This window comes from Meleagris gallopavo, chromosome 1, assembly GCF_000146605.3.
Source record: "Meleagris gallopavo isolate NT-WF06-2002-E0010 breed Aviagen turkey brand Nicholas breeding stock chromosome 1, Turkey_5.1, whole genome shotgun sequence".
NCBI lineage: Eukaryota > Metazoa > Chordata > Aves > Galliformes > Phasianidae > Meleagris > Meleagris gallopavo.
In genome coordinates, this window is record NC_015011.2 from 72,066,881 (window position 1) to 72,086,550 (window position 19,670).

Here is a 19,670-nt window from a genome sequence, read left to right on the forward strand (position 1 = left end):
TGTCATATGGGCAAGCGATGCTCCCTGGGGAAATTTGAGCTAATGAACTTGTCTTGACATGCAGTTTCTGAGCCCTCAGCAGCACGTGAAGGATGGATTGGTAAAGCAGTCGACAGATTGCAATGTGTGATGGGAGAGTGGTGACATTCAGGGTGCACAGGGAAAAGATGCTGGAGAAGGTGGAAGAGACCCGCAGTGCTGGAGTGCAGTCTGGGGGAGCCACAGGGAAGCCCTGTCTGCTGCTTGACCCCCTTTCATCTCTTTCTCATCAGGAGATGACCTTCCTCAGCTTGGTGTCATGTAGACATCACATAGGCTCCATGGCTCCCCACGCAGTCATCAGGGTTGAGTTGGGAGAAATATTTTCCTTCAGAGCACAATTTGTAAAACTTAAATTCCAGATTGCATGTATGTCTCTGTAAGACAGTGCATCACTCTGGCATGCTGAGGGTAGCTGGGAAAAGACACGACTGGTAAATACATAAATTAACTAATATTTACATTTTCTGTGTTTGCTGAGAACCTCACACTATAGGGAGTTAATCCTGACTATTCTCTCTGGACCCAGCAGTACTATAAATAATTAATAATAATAATAATAGTAAAGAGCTTTGAAATTGGAGGACTCTGAAAGTGGTTCATGCTGATATTTTTATAATAGGAGCATGGAATATTTGTGATCTAATGGCTACTAAATGCTTTCAGATGATTTAAGACTACAAAGCCAACATGAACACATATTCAATAAGTTGTATCTGTGTTGTTCCAGCATGAAAGTGGGTCAGGATCCTGTTCTTGGATAAACACCCATCGCTCTGCATTAAGTAGGTCAGACCTTATCCAACAGCTCAGCATGGTTCAGACCTGAACTTGTGCAAAACTGTACTTAATTTGTCACTATTTAAATAAGTGAAACACAAAAGTCAATGGGAAGATGACCTTATTCATTTTAATGGGAAAAGGCAGGAAGGGTGAGTGTTCCTTCTGCTAGTGTTAAATCCCTGCTGTGAGTAGCAGATACCCAGCTATGCCCAAAGAGAGATGAGTCAGTGATGCCGCACGACCTGAACTCTTCCCCTTCCTGCCTTCCCAGTGAAGTCTAGCACCTTAGTGTCTCACTTAATGTCTTTGAATTTGGGATTACTGCTGCTGGCTCCTCTTCTTTTTTCAGCCTTTCGCCTTTCTTGGCATCTCTGCAAAAGAATGAAGGATCTGGTCACAGTGTTTGTACACAGAGAAACAGCTCACATAAGCACAACCTCCCTCTGGCTTCTGCCCTTGCCCTGTTTTTTTCAGTCCCTGTAGCCACAGGCTAACACGTGTTTGGCTGTGCAGTGTATGCTGGAGGGTGTAAATCCACCTGGTTAGTGGTTTAAACACCACTTTCTTAGCCAGTCAGGTGAAGCAGGCTCTGCTTAGTATCAAGCTCCCTCCCCTAACAGATGCGGTATTTTGTTTCAGCCTTCAAAGATTTATTTCCCTTGTGTTCTTTCTGGTCATTCCTTTTCCTCATCTTCCAGGGTTTCCCAAAACTATATAAAAAAATACTTCACTTTTAAAGGGTTTTAAGTTAATAAACAATAAATCCAGCTATTGTGGGGTAATGTGTCATAGCCTAAGGAAAAGAAAAAGGTCAAAAGCAAACCTCAGACACAAAATATGTGGTTTCCTTGAAAAGCCTCAAATGTAATGGGGAAAATTTTTCTCCTTGTGCCAAGCAGGGTTTCTGGACAAGCTCATGGGCACTAGTTTCATCTAGATCTGTTGCAAAGTACCCAAATCTCACTTAAAAAATTTAACTTGTCCTCTGAATCCAAAGGAAAAACAAAAGTAAGGGAACCTTTTTATTCTTATTCAAAGCTTCAAAGAGACGGCAAGGAAGAGCAAGGAAGAAGGGGCTCTTTGCTTCTGGCATCAGTCTGACATGCTACAACTCACCGTATTCCATAAGACCTTTCTCTTGTATTAGCTCATTTGGTTATCATGCTAGATGCCACCAGCAATGCCACATGGGATTTGCTTGTCAAAGCTGGTTTTAAGAGGGAAAACTGGAAAGAACTTCTGTGTGATCTGAAAGTATGTGATACACCAGAAACCCTATCATGCTGTGAAGATGGTGACCTGGAGTGCCTTTAGAGCCTTAGGTGATGAGCATAGAAAGAATGCTGGTTTTAACCTCATTAAGGTAAAAAGCAAGTCAGGGCCTTAAGAAAATGACAACCAATGCCCTCATTCCACCAATCTTGAGCTTGATCCTGGAGCTTGTGCCAGGGTCTGACATGAAACTCACTGACTCCATTAAGTTTTAGGAGAAACTCCTGGTATAAACCTCGAATTTCCTCAGAAAGAAACAACAGAGGTGGCTCCAAGCTCTTCAGCCACCAAGGACTGCATGTTAGCCCCGTGAGGGGGTACATTTGGCCAGGCCACTTCTTTAGCAGGGAGAGATGGGGAAACATGAGATGGAGGACATAGGGTGGTTGTAATTTTTTTAGGAAAGTTGTTCCACTTTTTATTACAATTTTTTTTATGTTCCATGTGAATATATCACTAGCCCTCTCTTTGCAATGGGCTGTAACTGTGTGCCTGTGCATTACGGTGCTGCAATGGAGAGTTATTGGATTCAGTATCAAACTGTGTGATATAAAATTATTGAGTAGTCTTCTTGTTGAAATAACTCTTTGGTGTCTCTTACGTTCTGTTATTGGACCTCTTCCATTCATTTCTGTGTAGTCCTGCATTTGGAAGTAATTTGTGTCTTGGAACAGCAACCTGAAATTATTGGCCAGCACTGCCTGTAACGTAATGAGTGCTAGACATTTTGTAAGCTTAGCGGGTTTGTCAGGAGAATATCAACTTCCGCTCCTCGTATTATTACCAAAGGTGTTCTGGCTGACCCTATGGTTGCCCTAGAGTTTTAGTCATCTAGAAGTTTTGGCTTCAAAATCAATACAAGCTTCAGTTATGCTGATATATCCTAAGCAATAATAGAAAGAGTGGTCTCCACATCCGTCTAATGTTGGAGGCAATGTTATCGAACAGCTGACAGAGCAGACAGGAGCTCTGCTGGCTTGGGCAAGCTCTACTGCAATGGGCTTTTGAGACTCTGGGAGCACATTCAGTTGTTGTGCATCTTTTATGGTTTGCAGCGTGGATGAGGTGAGTGTGCAGAGGATGGAGGAAGGAAGGAAGGAAGGACAAAAATTCCACCTTCTTGAGAAGCTGTGCTTATTAGTGCCGGCATGGAACTCTAAACACAATGTGGCTGTGTACATGGCATGTAGCTACTGTTATAGTAGACACTGGAAAGAATCTGTCTAGAGGGGGAGTTTTGCACCATACCTTGAGACTGTTGTGGTGGGAAGTGAGAAAGAGAGGATCCAGTGTAATTCATGCTGTGTGTACATGTGCACACATTCTTATTTGAGAGTGAAATGAGCTGTGCCATGGGTTTAAGTGCTTACTGAGAGGAGAGTAAGTGAAGGATTCAAGCATGATATCCTGCTATTGCTGGGCAGCTTCCAGTGGAAGCGTACACTGTGGAAGTTACACGTTGTGGGTGTAAGCTATTTGGACACCACATACCAAAACAAAAAGGAAATGAATGCTTTCAAAATCTGACAATTGGTTCACTTTTCCAGCATGGTTTACTCAAACTAAACAAATATGCTTCTCTTTCTAGAGAAATCTGCTTTTTGTATTCACAGCTTGTAAGGCATTTGAAGCACACCACCAAGCCACGTTATGTGAGAAAGGAAATGTTAACACAGAAACAGACTGGGCATTGCTTTGTTATAGTTCTCCAAAGGCATAATAGTCATTCACCTACTAATAGAATAGCTATTGACTTGCTGGTGTTTTTGAGTAGCGTGTCCAAATGCTGTCAGCAAAGATTTAGCTCCCCAGCTGGGCTCTGTTTCTTCTCCTGGACAGATGATGGCATTGTAGCCCTGCTATATTCTGCAAACCCCGTGGAGGTACTCCCAGAGCGAGATCTTGATTTGATTGTGCTATGCACGCTTTAGCAGCTTAAGATTTTGCCTTTTGCTTTTCATGTCTTCAGTGAAACAGATGAATGTTATAATAGCAGTACTTTCTAAAAGGAAGACATGAAATTCCTACACTTATAATAAAAAAGTGTTACAGACCTCATTGTAATTCAGACTTGAACTGTTCACCCTGTGCACGTCCAGAAACTCATTCTCTAATACTAGATGCAATGATCTCTGGAGGGAAGTTTTCCATCTGTTTCCTTATGATGTTAAGCTGTTAGTGCTGTTCATTATTTATTACATCTACTGGTGTATGTTAAACTATGATTTTCTTCTTGTCTCGTAATAAGTATTCAACTTGGTTGGTGTAAAAAACCCCTAGGATTTGCATATTACACATTGAAATTTAGCATATTTGGGGTGGGGGGAGATAGGGGGCTGTAATTGTTCCCAAGCTGCTTTTGTGCTGGCAGATAATTTATATTTAATTCAGTGATACAGAGCTAAATTAACCACTTAAGATGGAGATAAATATAGACGTGCTATATATAGGTGGAATCTGCCACCATACTCAAATGGAAGAGCATTATCTGTGCTTGATTTCAGTGGGACTATTGCAGGATGAGCTGCTTCTCAGTATGACCAAAGTAGGCAGAATTGGACCCATCATGAGTGTAGACTTCATCTATATGAATGAAAGTGCATACGTGTGAGAAAGGTCTATTTCAAATATAAACATGCCATTATTAATGTGTGTATTAAGAGAAAGCACACATGCATATGACTCATTATGTGTATTTTCATATCCTCTGTTACTGGAACATGTGGTGGACCCAGTGGTTATTTTGTTCTAGATAGAATAAATGGCTAATTCCCTCTTTGGATGTGGAATGGTTCAGCCTGATACACTGTTCCTTCACAGAAATTATTACCTTTTCCTGGAAATAGAATTCTTGTTGGGTTTATCCTATTTCATCACTGGTTGCATTAAATACTAACAACACTTGAGGTGTCACAACATAGCTGGGAGGGATAGCGTTCGTGTTATTATTTGCAATTATTGTATCAGGAACAGCTCCTTACATTCAGCATGTTGCTCTCAGAAATATCTTAGAAGGTGCACAGAAATAAGATTAGTATCTTATTACACTGTAATTAAAGTATCAATTTTAGCTGTGAAACATTATCTAGATCAACCATTGAGGTTACTGTTAACAATATGCCTTTGGAATAAATATATGTGTTTCCAAACTGCATAATGGGAGGCTTTAGCATATCATTCTCACATGTAGTGTCTTTTGATGTGATGGAGAATTGTAGATGAACTGAAATGTTCACTTTCCTGTCATGTAGCTGGTTCTTTATCATAATATAGATGTTATTAAGATAAAATCTGTCTCTCCATATTGTAGTATTATAAAACTCAGAATTAGAAATGCTTTATCATTTCTGAAGAACAAAGGCTGTGACTACTTTAAACAATATCAAAGTCAGACTACCTTTATCAGAGGAGAACGTGAAGAAAATCACCAGTATTTGCCAAAGTCTAAGTTAATTCTTGTCAGACTTAACACAGGATGTTTGTGATTACCAACCGAAATAATCACTGAGAGATAAAACAAATAAGCTTTTCCAGTGCTTTCTTAGCACTTTTTTTTTAAGTGATTGCAGAATTATCTACCTGGGAACAAGATTGTTTGATTGCACATCTACTCTTTTGACTTCCAAGTCCGATTTTACTTGGAGTAAATCAATACTGTTTTGACAATTCAGTGGACCTATGTTGACCTACACCTACTAACATGTATGTGTAAGATATGGGAAATATAATAGTATTATTAGGTTGCCTCTGGCACCAGAAAAAGTCCTGCTTTGCACTCTGTGAAGATCATTGCTACAAGACTGCATCCCTTAGATCCATACTGGGGAGAAAGTTTAGACACAATTATTGATTGATTGCAATACATCTTCTCACAGTGGCATCATCCAGTAATTTTTGGAAAAAGGACCTGAAATAGTGTTGTTAGACCCCAAGACTCTGTTGTATTCTGCAAAACCTGTGCTCTATATTGCAGCTCTGGAGATCATATCTGGAAAATGTCTCTTAGAGAGACCAGCTTTTCTCCCTACTCCAGCACTGTATGCTTTTCAGAGGGTTTTAAAGGGAAGTTGTGGTATTAAATGTACAGGAAGGTGGTGAAGTCAAACAGTGAAAAGCCAGGAAATGTCAGCACTGGGGTTAGGCATGCAGTCACTAAAGAACCATGAGTACTGTGTAAGCAACTTCTTATGATCTTTGAGCAAGGCATTTCAACCCTTGTCTACTCCATTGAAGTCTTAGACTTTACAGATTGTCTCTCAAGCTATGAGCTTGCTGCACTGTACACATTTAGAGACAGAGGTAAATTTTATTACCTATTAAACAGATTAATACTCATGTCCACAAGTACTGGAGGGATTATATAATAAAATAAGGACTGTATAAAATGATTTTTAAGATGCACTTTCACAATAGAAGTACATCTGTTGAGCCTCACAGTGTTTGCCATAAAACCTTTCAGAATATTTGGTGTCAGGAAATGACATATTAAAGTGTAGAGGCTGCTTTCCTGTTGCCAACAGAGGTTAATAACATAACCAGTGGCAGTTCCTGCACGTTGCCCTGTGTTGCACTGGAGATGGAAGCAATGTACCCTAACCACAAATCAAATGATTTTAATATTCATAGAATCGAATAATCATATAATCGTTTGACTTGGAAGGGTTCTTTAATGGTCATCAAATCCAACTCCCCTGCAATAAACAGGGACACCCACTGATCAGATTGCTCAGAGCTCCATCCAGCCTGACCTTGGGTACCTCCAAGGACAGGACATCCAACACCTTGCTGGGCAACCTGTGCCAGGGCCTCATCACCCTTATGGCAAAAAAACTGTTATTGTAAAAACAAAATATTGGGATACTGGAAATAATTAGTTGGAATGGATTCCTAGCAATCAATACTTTTTTTACCTTTTTTTAAGTCACATTTTCATTATTTTGAACTACTCACTCCAAACATTATCTTCCATCATTGAGTACCATTGTAAAATCCACTGTTCTGCTCAAAGACAGAATGAGAGAAAAAATGGAAGAAAAAAAGAGAGAGAAAAAGGAGGAAAGAATACTAGCATTTATTGTTTTGTATATGTATAATATATGAAATATATGGTCCAAAGTGTTCCCAAAAAATTAGACAGATCTCATAATGGATTCCAGTGAAAACAAAATTTGATTAACTCTCCTAGTTTGCAATGCATGATAGAAATTATATTGGAGAACTGAGCACTTGCTGGCAGCAGCTTAAGGGATCTCAAAGAATTTTGTTCAGCCTCCTGCAAGGGTGGAGCTACCTCCCACTTCCAATCAAAGATCCAGCCACGTTACCACATTTGTGGACAGAATGCCCTGGCTTCCTCAGACTGAAGATGCTGAACTGGAATGAGAGGCTCCTCGCACCTTCCCAGGTAAGGACAACAGAATTTAGAGCTTGTAAAGTATATACTTATGCATACATAGAAAGGTATATTTATTTTATCTTATTAAATACACTTTTAGCAAACAGATTACACCATTACGATAGTAACATTCTGAAAGGCAACTAACATGGCACTTATGTTCTAAATGCTTATTTTCAATCACTTTTAACTTTCTGAGAAAAGTAGCTTTTGCACTGATTTATCATGCTCCACCTGGGATCAGACATGATCATTTTACAGACGAAAGGGAAGTTTTATTAACATCCATCCAGTCATTTAGCCAATTCAGAGTTGTCTGACTGAGAAAAAGCCATTTTCACTTTTAAATCCATCACATAAATTCTGAGGACTGAGAGACAGCTCCTGACTCGTTCTGCTTCAAAGAAAATTCCTGTTCCACATGGGTCAAGCATGGTCTTTAGCTTCCTACTTTCTGAAGAATCATACAGTCAGAGAACACTAAGATTGGAAGAGATCATCCAGTCCAACCATCAGCCCATCCCTACCATGCCCACTGACCACGTCTCCCAGTGCCACATCCACACGGTTCTTGAACACCTCCAGGGACGGTGACTGCACCACCTCTTTGGGCAGCCTGTGCCACTGCCTCATCTCTCTGAGAAGAATTGTTTCCTAATATCTAACTTGAACCTTCCCCGAAGAAATAGTAAATTTAGAAATAAGAAAATAGCATGTGAGTGCTCACATGCTTGTGCGTGTGTATATATGGACCAGTTTTAGTAACAAATTTGCACAGGCAAGCAAGTCCTAAACGTGGGTCCCAGTTATGGAAAGGATCACAGACACGTGCCAGGTTTTAATCTGCTCGCTAGAACTGCCCACACACAGAAAGTCAGGCACAAGCTTAAGTCTGTGCTAAAATGGAGTCCCGGTAACTTAAAAGAAGGGAGATATTAATTATAAGGGTTGACAAATCTCCTTAGCTTTTTGACTGTTACCTGCACAGCAGTTGATAAAATGTTCAAGCTAATGGTATAAAGAAGTCAAATAATGATATTGCAGACTTACGGGTTTATCCTGGGATTAATAAATTATGGGAGTCCGCAGTGAGTTGTGTTTGAAGGGATAGCAGCTGGATTCTTGAAAACAGATGGCCTTCCTTGTCTAAGTAGGCTTGATCTTGTCTAATCTTAAAAGCTAAGCAGGTTTGGGTCTGAAAGATCCACCAGAGAATATCTGATGCTCTAGGTTGTTGCTTTTCTATAGCAGCAATTGCTGCTCTTAATGTGATGGGAAATTTAATGAGAATTTCGTATAAATAAATAAATAAATGCAAAAATTATAACCTGATTTTATATTTTTCACGTTATTCCTGGCAGCGTGTTGCTAGAAATTTGTTGTGTTCTCAGAATGGTAGGAATTTAATACAAGCTTGTTTTGCCTTAGTACATAATGCTTTGTTCAAATGGCAAAAAAATCACCAGCCTGCTGTTGTGACCTGCAGCACAAGCTTTGAGAATGATTGCCCATGAATTGGAGAAATTTGAAAACAACTTAAAAAAAAGTACCCTCTGTATTTACAGTATTTGCTGTTTCGTGAGCAGCATTTTGGTTGCAGCTTTTCAGTTTGTTTATTGGTTTGAAAGCACTTTTCTTATAGATTTGCTTAACAACTTGAGCATTTTAACAAACTGTGGTACAACGTTTCATTCTTGATTGCTTAACGCCATGAGAGTCTGATTCATATCTACCTATTTGTGCTTGTAAGTGAGCTAGGTATCACCACAGGAGGCTGCAAGGCTCTGTACAGCTTGCTCCTTGTATTCCAAGGGAACCAAGAGGAGACCACATCCCTCCCGAGTGCTTTGTGGGCTGGGAGGTTCTTGTCAGACAAAACCACACTTGGTAATTGAGTTTCCAAGGAACACATTTTCAGCTTATTATTTTGTATTATTATTATTATTACTATTATTTTTTGTGGGAAATTGGCAATTACTAACCAATGGTACTCAATTTTCTGAAAAACCAATGGCACCAGTGAAGATTTAGGCTTTGGCTTTGGTGAGAGAAGCCTTATGCCCTCAGGTAAATGGGGAGAGTTGATTGGCAGAGTCACTGGCCCTGGAGGTGTTCAAGAACTCTGTGGATGTGGCAAGGAGGGACATGGACAGTGAGCATGGTGGTGGTGGGCTGGTATTTGGACTAGATCTGAGAGATCTTTTCCAACCCTGATGACTCTATGATTCTAGGACTGTAGCTGGCTGCCACTGGGTGCTGATTGCCCTCCCACTGCCATTGCTCACATGACAAGCACTGGTGTTTAGGAACAATCAGATTAATTAGTCTGTCAGCATGGAGAGGTCTGGTTTATAGCCACTTGACTATTTGTTATGGTGCTTTTTCCCTGAGCACTGTTAACAACATACAAATGCTGGGAAATCACACTGTTCATGAATCAAGTGAATATGGAGAGAATAATTGTCATTTCCCTAAGATGCAACAATCCCAAATGCTTTATATAAGCATCTACGATTAGAAAAATGCTGTTCCTTTTTAGTAATTTATTTTATATCGTACTACATGCTAGTCAGAGTGGTAAAGACCTATATCAATTATAGCATTTCATTACCCAGTAGCACAAAACATAATGTTGTATAGTAGTTTGCTTGCACACAAATAGGCAACTCTAACTCAGACAGAAAAACTCCTCTTAGGAATGCACAGTTAAATTATATCAAATGTCCCATACGGTTGCAGTCAAAAGAAGAATTTTTTTGAAATCCAGTTGAGCAAAATTAATAAATTCTACATAAGCCATGTTTCAACAGCGGAAAATTTTGCAACGAGCCCAAAATCTTGTAAATGCTAATTTAATGCATGTCAGATAATTTCTGATGGCAAAGAGTAACCTTTGTCTTACAATATTTTCATATTGAACTCTTCAAAAAGAGGGGCTTACACACAAGGCACTTGTTGCATGGATGCTTTTCTATATCCCCAAAGTGGGGATACAGATGCACATGTGCAGCACACAAGGGCATGCGTGATTGCTTTCTCACTGACTGCAGGGTCCTTTGTAACCCATTTGTCCTACAGAGTCAGTTGTACCCCTGTTTTCTAGGAGCTGTTTCTATGCAGAAGATGATAGTAACCAGTAATGGTTTGCAGGATCTCACATCACTTGCTTTTGCCTTTGTTTTTGTAAATATTTTTTGTTGATCTGATGGAAGTAGCTTTTACCAACAAATTTTGACTTGACGAGATAAAGAAAAAAAAATCCTAAAAAGTAAAACCTTTAGTAACTTACTTACTTTTCATCCTTGTGGAAATGATCAGTAATATAGAGCAAGAAGTGTTATGGCTAATTACTAAGCTGTCACCTGATTACCTCATTAGTTCATAAAGACTCCTTTAATAAAATCTTCATGTCATCACAGGAGAAAAAACAATTCCAAAAGAAAAGCTACTTAGAGTATCCTCAACTTGAATGACTGGGGAGGATGAGGGAGAGAGAGGGAGAAATGAGTTGGAAGCATGCAGGTTTGTCAGCCCTGACTCCAAATGCCCAGACGTGGTTACTGGCACTGCGTGGCACAGCATCAAGAAGTGTGCTTGCTGCTTCCCCAGAGGGAGACCTTGAAATACCCGTTTGCGTACTGGTGGAGTGAGCAAATATTAAAATTGACACATTGTAAGAGGGTTTTCTCAGCTGCACTGAATAAAAGCAAAAAAAACCCCTGAAGCTTTGTCAGATTGAATAAACCATGAGGATGAAGGGAGCAAAGTGATAAAGAACTAGATCCAAGCTACAGAAGCAAGTATGAAAACACTTTGAAATAAAAGTGGATAGGGTTTCAGGTCAGCCATCCAGTTTGTTTGAACTATGTTTTTGAATGAATGTGTGATCTTACAAATACAGCTTCCACGTTGGAAAATTGTCTATTTATGCACTGGGGGGTGGTGGTGGTTTGCAGTATAAATGAGTATGGAAAAATGTTTGGAAATCAGATGTAGGACATCTATTTCAAACAAAAAAAAATAAATCAAGTTATTGGTCCTTCAAAATAGAGTCTTGTTCATTTACTTTAGGAGGGGACTTATATGTACACACGTTTCAATTTGTCCTATATATTACTATTCAACTCATTTTAAGTCTTATAAGCAAGCATAAATAAAAATATGTTTTCACTGCCTCATTTAATTGCTCTAATACATTTCCCATACCGAATGGTAGGGAAGCAGAGTATAGAACAGTTATATTTTCATAGTCTCTCTCTGTGTACAGCTACGTCATAGATTAATTATCTTCCAAGACTTAATTTTCATAAGAATTCACAACTTCCAGAATTATACACCCAGGGAAGTTAATAAAGGTTTTCATTTAAATAGGAAAAAGTAGTTTTCCTATAGCCACCACTACAAACTGTCAAATCCTGGTTATTTAAGAACAAGAAAACTTACAATATTATTATTTTGCTGTTGTTGCTCAAGTAATTCTACTGTAGGTCTTTGAGATATAAATTTGACCTGATGACTCCCTTCTCTGGCTAATTAACACTGGATTCCCAAATGTGCTTTAGGATTGTAATGGCTCAACTTGCACACTGAGCTTAAGAATATATTATTCTCTTAATTCTTTGACTTCATTAAGAAACTCAGCATTGAGCATTGTTTTTCTCTGCTGAAGAGGTATGTAAATTCTGGAGACTTGCTCCATTTTGATGGATTCACGGCCCAAAATGTGCAAAAAGCCCAGTGGACTTCACCCATTTAGGCTATTTTCATTGCTGTGATATTTAACTACAGAACAAATTTATTTAATAGTTTTCCTTTCTCTGTCTTTCCCAACCACTTTCTTCCCTCCATACACATACAGTAAGTCTCGCTATGTTTTACTAGTGACAAACTCAACCAAGGAAAGCCTTTTGTTCAGAAATCATCTGAATTTCTAAGGGAACTTGGTTGGTGGGGCCATGGGCATGGTGTTCGGGGGTTACCACACAACCAACAGTCATAGCAAGAGCTGCTGCCCTTAACCACACTGCTCAGCAACACAGGAAAAATGAGGGCAAGTTGTCAGGCTCTCTCAAGATTCTCAAACCCGTTGTCCACTTTTCCATGGACAGGTGTTCAGTGGAGAGAACCTCGATTCCCCATCAGACTTGGTTTTGTTTTGATTTGAGTCATTCTGGTATGTTTGAGTCAACTCCATGTATTTGGGCCAGCAAGTTTTTCAAGTACTATTTTGGTGCAATGGAGCCGTGCATAGAGTCCTGGTTAGGATACACCAACAGTGTCACTGGAGAGACCTCTCTAGGCCCATTTCTGCTTGTGTTATTCAAACAAGCGACGATAATGAAGGAGATTCTTCAAAGGTGACAAGAGACCTTAAAGTGATGTTTCTTTCACAGTGTTCCTTGGAGTTATTATTGTCTCCACCTACACTAATTCACTTTCATGGAGCCTGACCCAGAAAAGAACTGCCCAAGTTTCATCTGACACCATCCTCAAAATTAGTAAAAATGAGAGAAGAATAACCGAAGAGCCTATTTTCTAGTGTGTACCTTCACTCGGAAAAAGCATTTTAAATTTTTTTTTAAATAACTGCCTGGTGCTTTTCCAGATGTAAGTTTTAATTCTGCTCTTTGACAAAAAAGCACAGTACTGTAATATCTGGGTACACAAATTGTAAGGCAGAACGAACACATTCAGTAATCTCTACTTGGTCTTTACACAGAGGTCTTTGTTAAAATGTCAATGAGGCCATATTAAAAGAACCCACTGAGATATTGGGTCAAGTTAAGGTTTTTTGGCATCCACAAAATAGAACAGTACTAGGAAGGCTCAGAAAAGGCTGCTGAAGCCTGACAACCAGCAAGATGTTGTGTAGGTGTGTTTGTGAAAGAGAGAAGTATGCAAGAAGTGCCCAAGCAAGGCTTCCTTGCCTGGAACTGAAAGCAGATTTGAAACTGTGTGGGGCTGACAGACTGAGCAGGATCCAAAACGCCGTCTTCATAAGCCTGGAAAAGCATTCACCTTGCTTACTGAGTCACATTTTCTTCTCATCTCCTGGTTCCTTCCTGTGTCCACCTGTAAGACTGAAGCTTTACACCCTCACTTCATTGCTAGGATAGGAACCTGAAAATCCTCATCACTGACTACTACGTTTCTTCTGCCTGGCTGCACTGAGTGGTCACAATATCACTGCCTACCAGTAGTCCTGGATTATGGTTGCTGCAGGAAATAAATGCTCTATGTATGTCACTTAAATCAGAATCAAAGCAGTTTTTTGATTTATTAACAACACCTAAGTAATGAGCAATCAGTGAACAGTACTTAGAGGATCAGTATGAGCAATACAACAACCACAACACTAGGCTCTCCCACCCGGGACAGAGCAGTTACATGGCTTCAAGCACTCAGGCAGCTCCTTTGAAACCAAGTCTTTTGCAATGTCAAGACCACCAAAAATTGTTTTTCAAGTGATCTGCTTCTAGCTCAAATAGATGAATTAATTTTGTGAAATGTTACAGCTTTGCAATAACTCTATTATTATTACGAAGGCATGCAGAGATGCTTAGAACTGAAATACAGAATTGAATCCAGATATGGAAGCAGAACTTCTAATGGTGCAATCAGCCTAACTCACAGTTCTTCTTTCTGGTTTCAGTCCCTTTAAAATGCGCGTGCTCAAATCAGGGTTTGATGGGCTGGATCCTATCTCATGGAAATGTCTCATGGCATGTTTTGTGAGTCTGATGTATCCAGCACAGACATATCTCAGGATCCTGAGAAAATGCTTTCTTTTTTGGAGAGGGTGTGTAGGGCTGCTCTGGGACTGAGTAACTTCTGCAAGGCAAAGGGCCAAGAGGTGCAAGTGGCAGAGGGAAACATCTGGAGGTTGGTGGCCCTGACTGTGCCAGGGGGGTTGGAACTTGATGGTCTTTGGGGTCGCTTCCAACTCATGCCATTCTATGATTCTATAATTCTATGACATCGAGAATGTATTTTCTTTCATCTTTTATGCAAAGCCAATGCATGGAATAGAGCGACATGTCTTCATTTCTTTCTGTATATTGGCATAATACCTCTTTACCCTTCCTTTGTGTAGTCACTTTCTTCTAGTTATGATGAATGTAGTACAAACAGCACAAGCATAATAAATTGGTTCTTAATTTCCTTCTAGCTGATCTTGAATTTGGCTGGTGGCTATAAGTGAAGTAAATGTACTAGAACGATACATGGTAGGGTTTGAAAATAAGGATCTGATTGTCACAGCCAAATAGTCATTATGAGTGTTAATCACCAAAACTGAATTCCAGAGTATACTTAACTGCACACCTGTCTGACATCTGGAAAATTGAACTAATCCATTTTATGAAAGGAACTCCAACTTGGAAATCACATTTGCGCTTGGCAGTGTTATGCTTACTATTGTTACAAATAGCCCTGAAGATGATTAGAATGGAAAGGAAATGAAGGCAATCTCCTTTGTTTTTCAGGCTGTGTGCTTTGTGAGTTTGACAGCATTTGGAGGGAGTTATTTCCTTGTTTTATCCGCGCCTGGCTCACAAGCTGCACTGAGGGGGCTCGTGCATTACTTGCCCCAGCCTCTGTAAGCTTTTGGAAAGCTGGAGGTGCAGAAGGCTTGGGGCAGGGCTGGGGTGAATCCCACCCTGCACTGCCCTTCCCACTGCCCTCAAGGGACTGCAGCAAACCAGGAAGGCTTCATGCTGTTCATTTAGAAAGCACTGAAAACTCCCTTGGAAGGTTTTGTTGGATTAAAATGGGCAATTTATTAGTGGCACTCTTCCAAAACCTTCAAAATCTTTGCTTGAATTTGTGTAGCTATCTTGAACAAAGAAAGGAGAAACTCATTTCAGCATCACCTCGAGCTTCTCAGGACCCCCTTGAGTCCACCAGCAGCGCAACACAGGTTTTGCTGGCAAACGGTACAGATAGTGCCCCAAGCTCAATGTGCCAGAGATTAAACAAGCATATTCATCTTAATGTGAATCTGCCTCATATCAGCTGCTTTTTTATTTTTTCGTAACTGCTAATTCATCTATCTATTAGCACAACAGGATATCTTTTATCAATGGAAGCAGCAGTTATTATAACAAAGTGTCGTATTTTCTTTCTTAAGAAAACCTAGAGAATCTTAGGGCTGATGTATTTCTTCCATATGTCTTAGTTGTTTTGTCATAACAGCAGCAGCTTAAAAAATTACGCACTATAAATGAGGAAGCTGGTTTTAAATTTGTATTTTTTCGTCCTCTCGTAACGTGTGATTGAAAGTTTGTGAAGTACTCAGTGTGGTTTATAAAACCCTGTCAAGTGCTTGTAACTTTGGCAAAGAAAGACTTATTAATACACAGTTTTTAATGTGAAATTACCATATTTTCAGTTAGCGAGCGAGGACTTTTTCAGCAGCTAAAATTAACTGTTGAAAAACGTTGGAAATGTGCATGGTAATGAATTCATTTCTGTCAAAATGAAATCATTAATATTAATTTTTACCCTCCTCTGAGTGACTCCTGCACCATTTTTCAAGTTAGAAAAAAAGTTAATGAATTTGCAAGACCATTTCCTGTAATATAGGGTGTGCAGGTCTCCCACCACCAGCAAAAGGCTATTTTAACTCCTGGCTCCTCCTTTGAGAAGTCTTTTTTTCAGTGTTTCACTCTTCCTCTGATTATTTACAGGCAAACCCACCAAAATTACAGTAAGCCTGTTTACCTGAGGTGCAAACCTTGAGATTGCCATGGGATGGTTTTCCAGAATGTTTTCACCAGCTGAGTAGAGCAATATATCTCAGTTCAGACTCTTCCCAAGGGACCTGTTTTCACTGAAGTTGATGGAAAAGTTCCCATTGATTTCAGCATAGCTGGATCAAGTCCAAAATTCAGACATTTCCAAGAGGTCTCCAAGTACAGCAAAAAAATAGATTCAGAGGCTCTTGATTCACTGGAAGGTTTTAGTACATATTTAGTCTAACCTGATTGAATTACATTTAAGTATACAAGTAAATGTAAGCATAAATTTAAATTTCTTTCTTTATAAGATGTATTTATTTAAAAATATCACACACTGTACCATGGCTGCACTTACCATGCAGGATGGTGACATGGAGACTTGGTGACAACAGCCCGTAACAATAAATACATTTAGTTTCTGAGTCAAAAAGTGCAATTTTAATCCCACAATACATCATAAAACTTTCAAAAGATGGCATTAACTGCAGTATCTTTCTAATTCAAAAATGTCTTTGTATTTTTAACTGGATGTGCATTGTTGGCTGTTGTTTTAATACTGGGGGGAGGGGAAACGATCAACTTTTATCCTCGTTTAATGCTAACTAAATATTCCTTAGCTACTGAAGTGACTTAATGACATGAGTATGTGGTCTTATCAAAGTCCCATTATTGTTCTGACAGTATCTCATTTGTATGCAAATCCACTTGCATGCATCTTATTCTTTGGCAAACGGTGCTAGCAAGCCAGCGAGCGTCTTTTTAATTATGTGCATGTCTCTGCGTAGCATATTTGTTACTGCATATGAACATTATGCTGCTGTAACAACTGCTGTACCTTATATCATGCTTATGAACAGCGGTGCGGATCATCCTGCAATTTTTATCGTGAGTGATAGACATGCTCTGTCAGCTGCTGTCACCCAAGGGTAATCGCAGTACATGAGGCATCCTTTTAAATAAAATATTCATGGGGTACTTTTTTGTGATTGCCCATCTTTTTCATAATGATGCCCACTGGATACCTGTTCAATCAGTGCCTCATCTGGACTTACTTTGCATATTCTTGACCATTAAGAAAAATTAATCCTGTTAGACATGAACCAAAGTGGAGACCACGTGTATCTTTACCACAGTGGACAACTTTTGCATCAAAGGCTGACCAGAGTCCATAGATGTGGGTGGGACCATCTCTCTCACGGCAGCACTTATCACTGTAGGAGCTCCTTTCCTGTGGATGTACAACTCACAGAGGGTGTACACCCCAAAATCTGGGAAGTCTGCTAGGTGATGTGAAGGTCCCCTCTCAGACTGAGAAGTCCTTGCCAGCAGATGAGGCCACTCATAGTGATTCTTCAGTCTCTGGAATGGGGCAGACAAATCCCTTCCCTGAGGCTCTATAAGTTGAACCTTTTCTTTAATATGTTTCTTCAGTGAACCATTTTTGAGTTGGAACACTTAGAGGCCATCTAGTTCAACTCCCCTGCAATGAACTGGGACACCTACAGCTACATCAGGATGCTCAGACCCCTGTCCAGCCTGACCTTGAATATCTCCAAGGACAAGGCAACCATCACATCTCTGGGCAACCTGTTCTGGCTAGCAATAGAAAGCTGAAGTTGGCTTCACACCTCATAGGACAACCCATCTTAAGGGAAACACAATACAGGAGCAAATGTTGTCAGAATTGGGAAAGTAATTCAGAAGTGCAGATTTCAGAAAAAAAGAAAAATGGAAAGGATGGTGTAAAAGTCCCAACATCTAGTTAGAAAACTTTTAGCATGAACCTTTGCAGGAAAAAAATGTGAGTATATAAGGGGAAGAGTAATGATGCAGAATCAGCTGGTAGAAATATGAAGGCACAGAGAAAGTACAACGTTTTAGTCTGAACATGGCCTCAGATCAGATGGTAAATCAGATGTGACTGCAATGCATCCACATGTGCTGTGGTTTGAACTGTGTGGGAATAAGGGCAGGAGGAACAGTCTAGTTTATCAGCTCCAATGCTCTACAGCTTCAAGAGTCAAATCCGTCCTTGTATGAGTTTATGCCCATGCATGTGTACAGGAAAATGGAAAATCTGCATTCCTGTGAAGATACCTGTATCTAGAAAAACAACTAACAGCTACTAAAGAGAGGCCGCAGCCAAACAAGGCAACAGAACTTCCTCTATTACTAATAAACCTGACAAGCTGATTGATGGCTGTTTTTCTTGCTGTGATTTGTTGACAGATTGTTCTTTATGCAAAAATTACCAGGGTTTAAATCTGCATCATATGGCCCCTAATTCAACCAGCAATATGTTACCAATTAAATTCCGCTTAAGCTATCATCAACTAGCGAACCACAGACTGTGTGAAAGAGAATGACAGTCAGATAGCCAGTAACGTCAGTTGTGCCGTGATTCTGAGGCTGGCCTATAAAGCAGGGACGTTAAATATCTACATGAAAGATTAAAAGATCTGAAAATGAAAATGATGTCAGTTTTGCTTGTGCTGTTGGCAAATAGAGACAGAATCCCTGCCCTTGGTATCCCCCTGCTCTCCTCACATGCAGGAAGAGCTGCAAAGCAGGGTAAGGGCTCAGTGAGAAGAGCATTAATGAAACTTCCCCATTTGCCCTTTCATTTGATCTCAGCTTACGCTTTGGCTAGATTTCGGCTCTCGCTCTTTGGTTTTGTTATTTCTATTGGCAGGGAGAGGATACGTTTACTGCCAGGGAAAGGGCTGGATCCCACCAAACAGTGGAGGTGTTTACATGTCAGCCACACTTCCTCGGGTTCTTTTCCTCCTCACCAAAATGCCAGAGAGAAACACGGGTCCCCACGCCAGATGCTAGCAGTGCAGCACACCATCTCTTATTCCCAAATTCTCACATCTTCCAGGACTGCAAGAGCTCAGATAAAGGTGCTTTCCTGAGCATCCTTGGACTTGCTTTGCTCCCAGAGAGGCAATGCCTTCCTCGGAGCCTGTGTGGCCCAATGTGGGTTGAGGCCCCCAGCAGAGTACAGGACTGGTTGGGGTCTGGATGAAGCACAGCACTCGGTTGCAGAGTGGAGGCGCTCCTCTAAGTGATGTGTTGTGAGGAGCTTCCCGCTGTGAGTTTTATCTATCTCCTTATCTCAGCTTTAATGTTGTGGTTGTGTATTAAGTGTATGTGTGCTTCAGAGAATGGGCAGTAATCTTTGTTTAGAAAATTCAGCATATCGCTCTTAACCCTAGTGAATTGAAAATTCCTTTTTCCACTGTATGATCATCGCAGTCATTATTTACTTAAGAGCTTTTTAATGCTCTGCTGTCTACACTGAGTACTGTGGTGTCCTGGGAAGGGACTGGAATTTGGAATCTCATTGTGAGGTGTCTCTAATGAGTGACTGAACTCCTCTTCCGTTTTCACATTGCAGTACAAAATCATAAGCCAAAAAACCCCACTGAGAAGCAACTGCA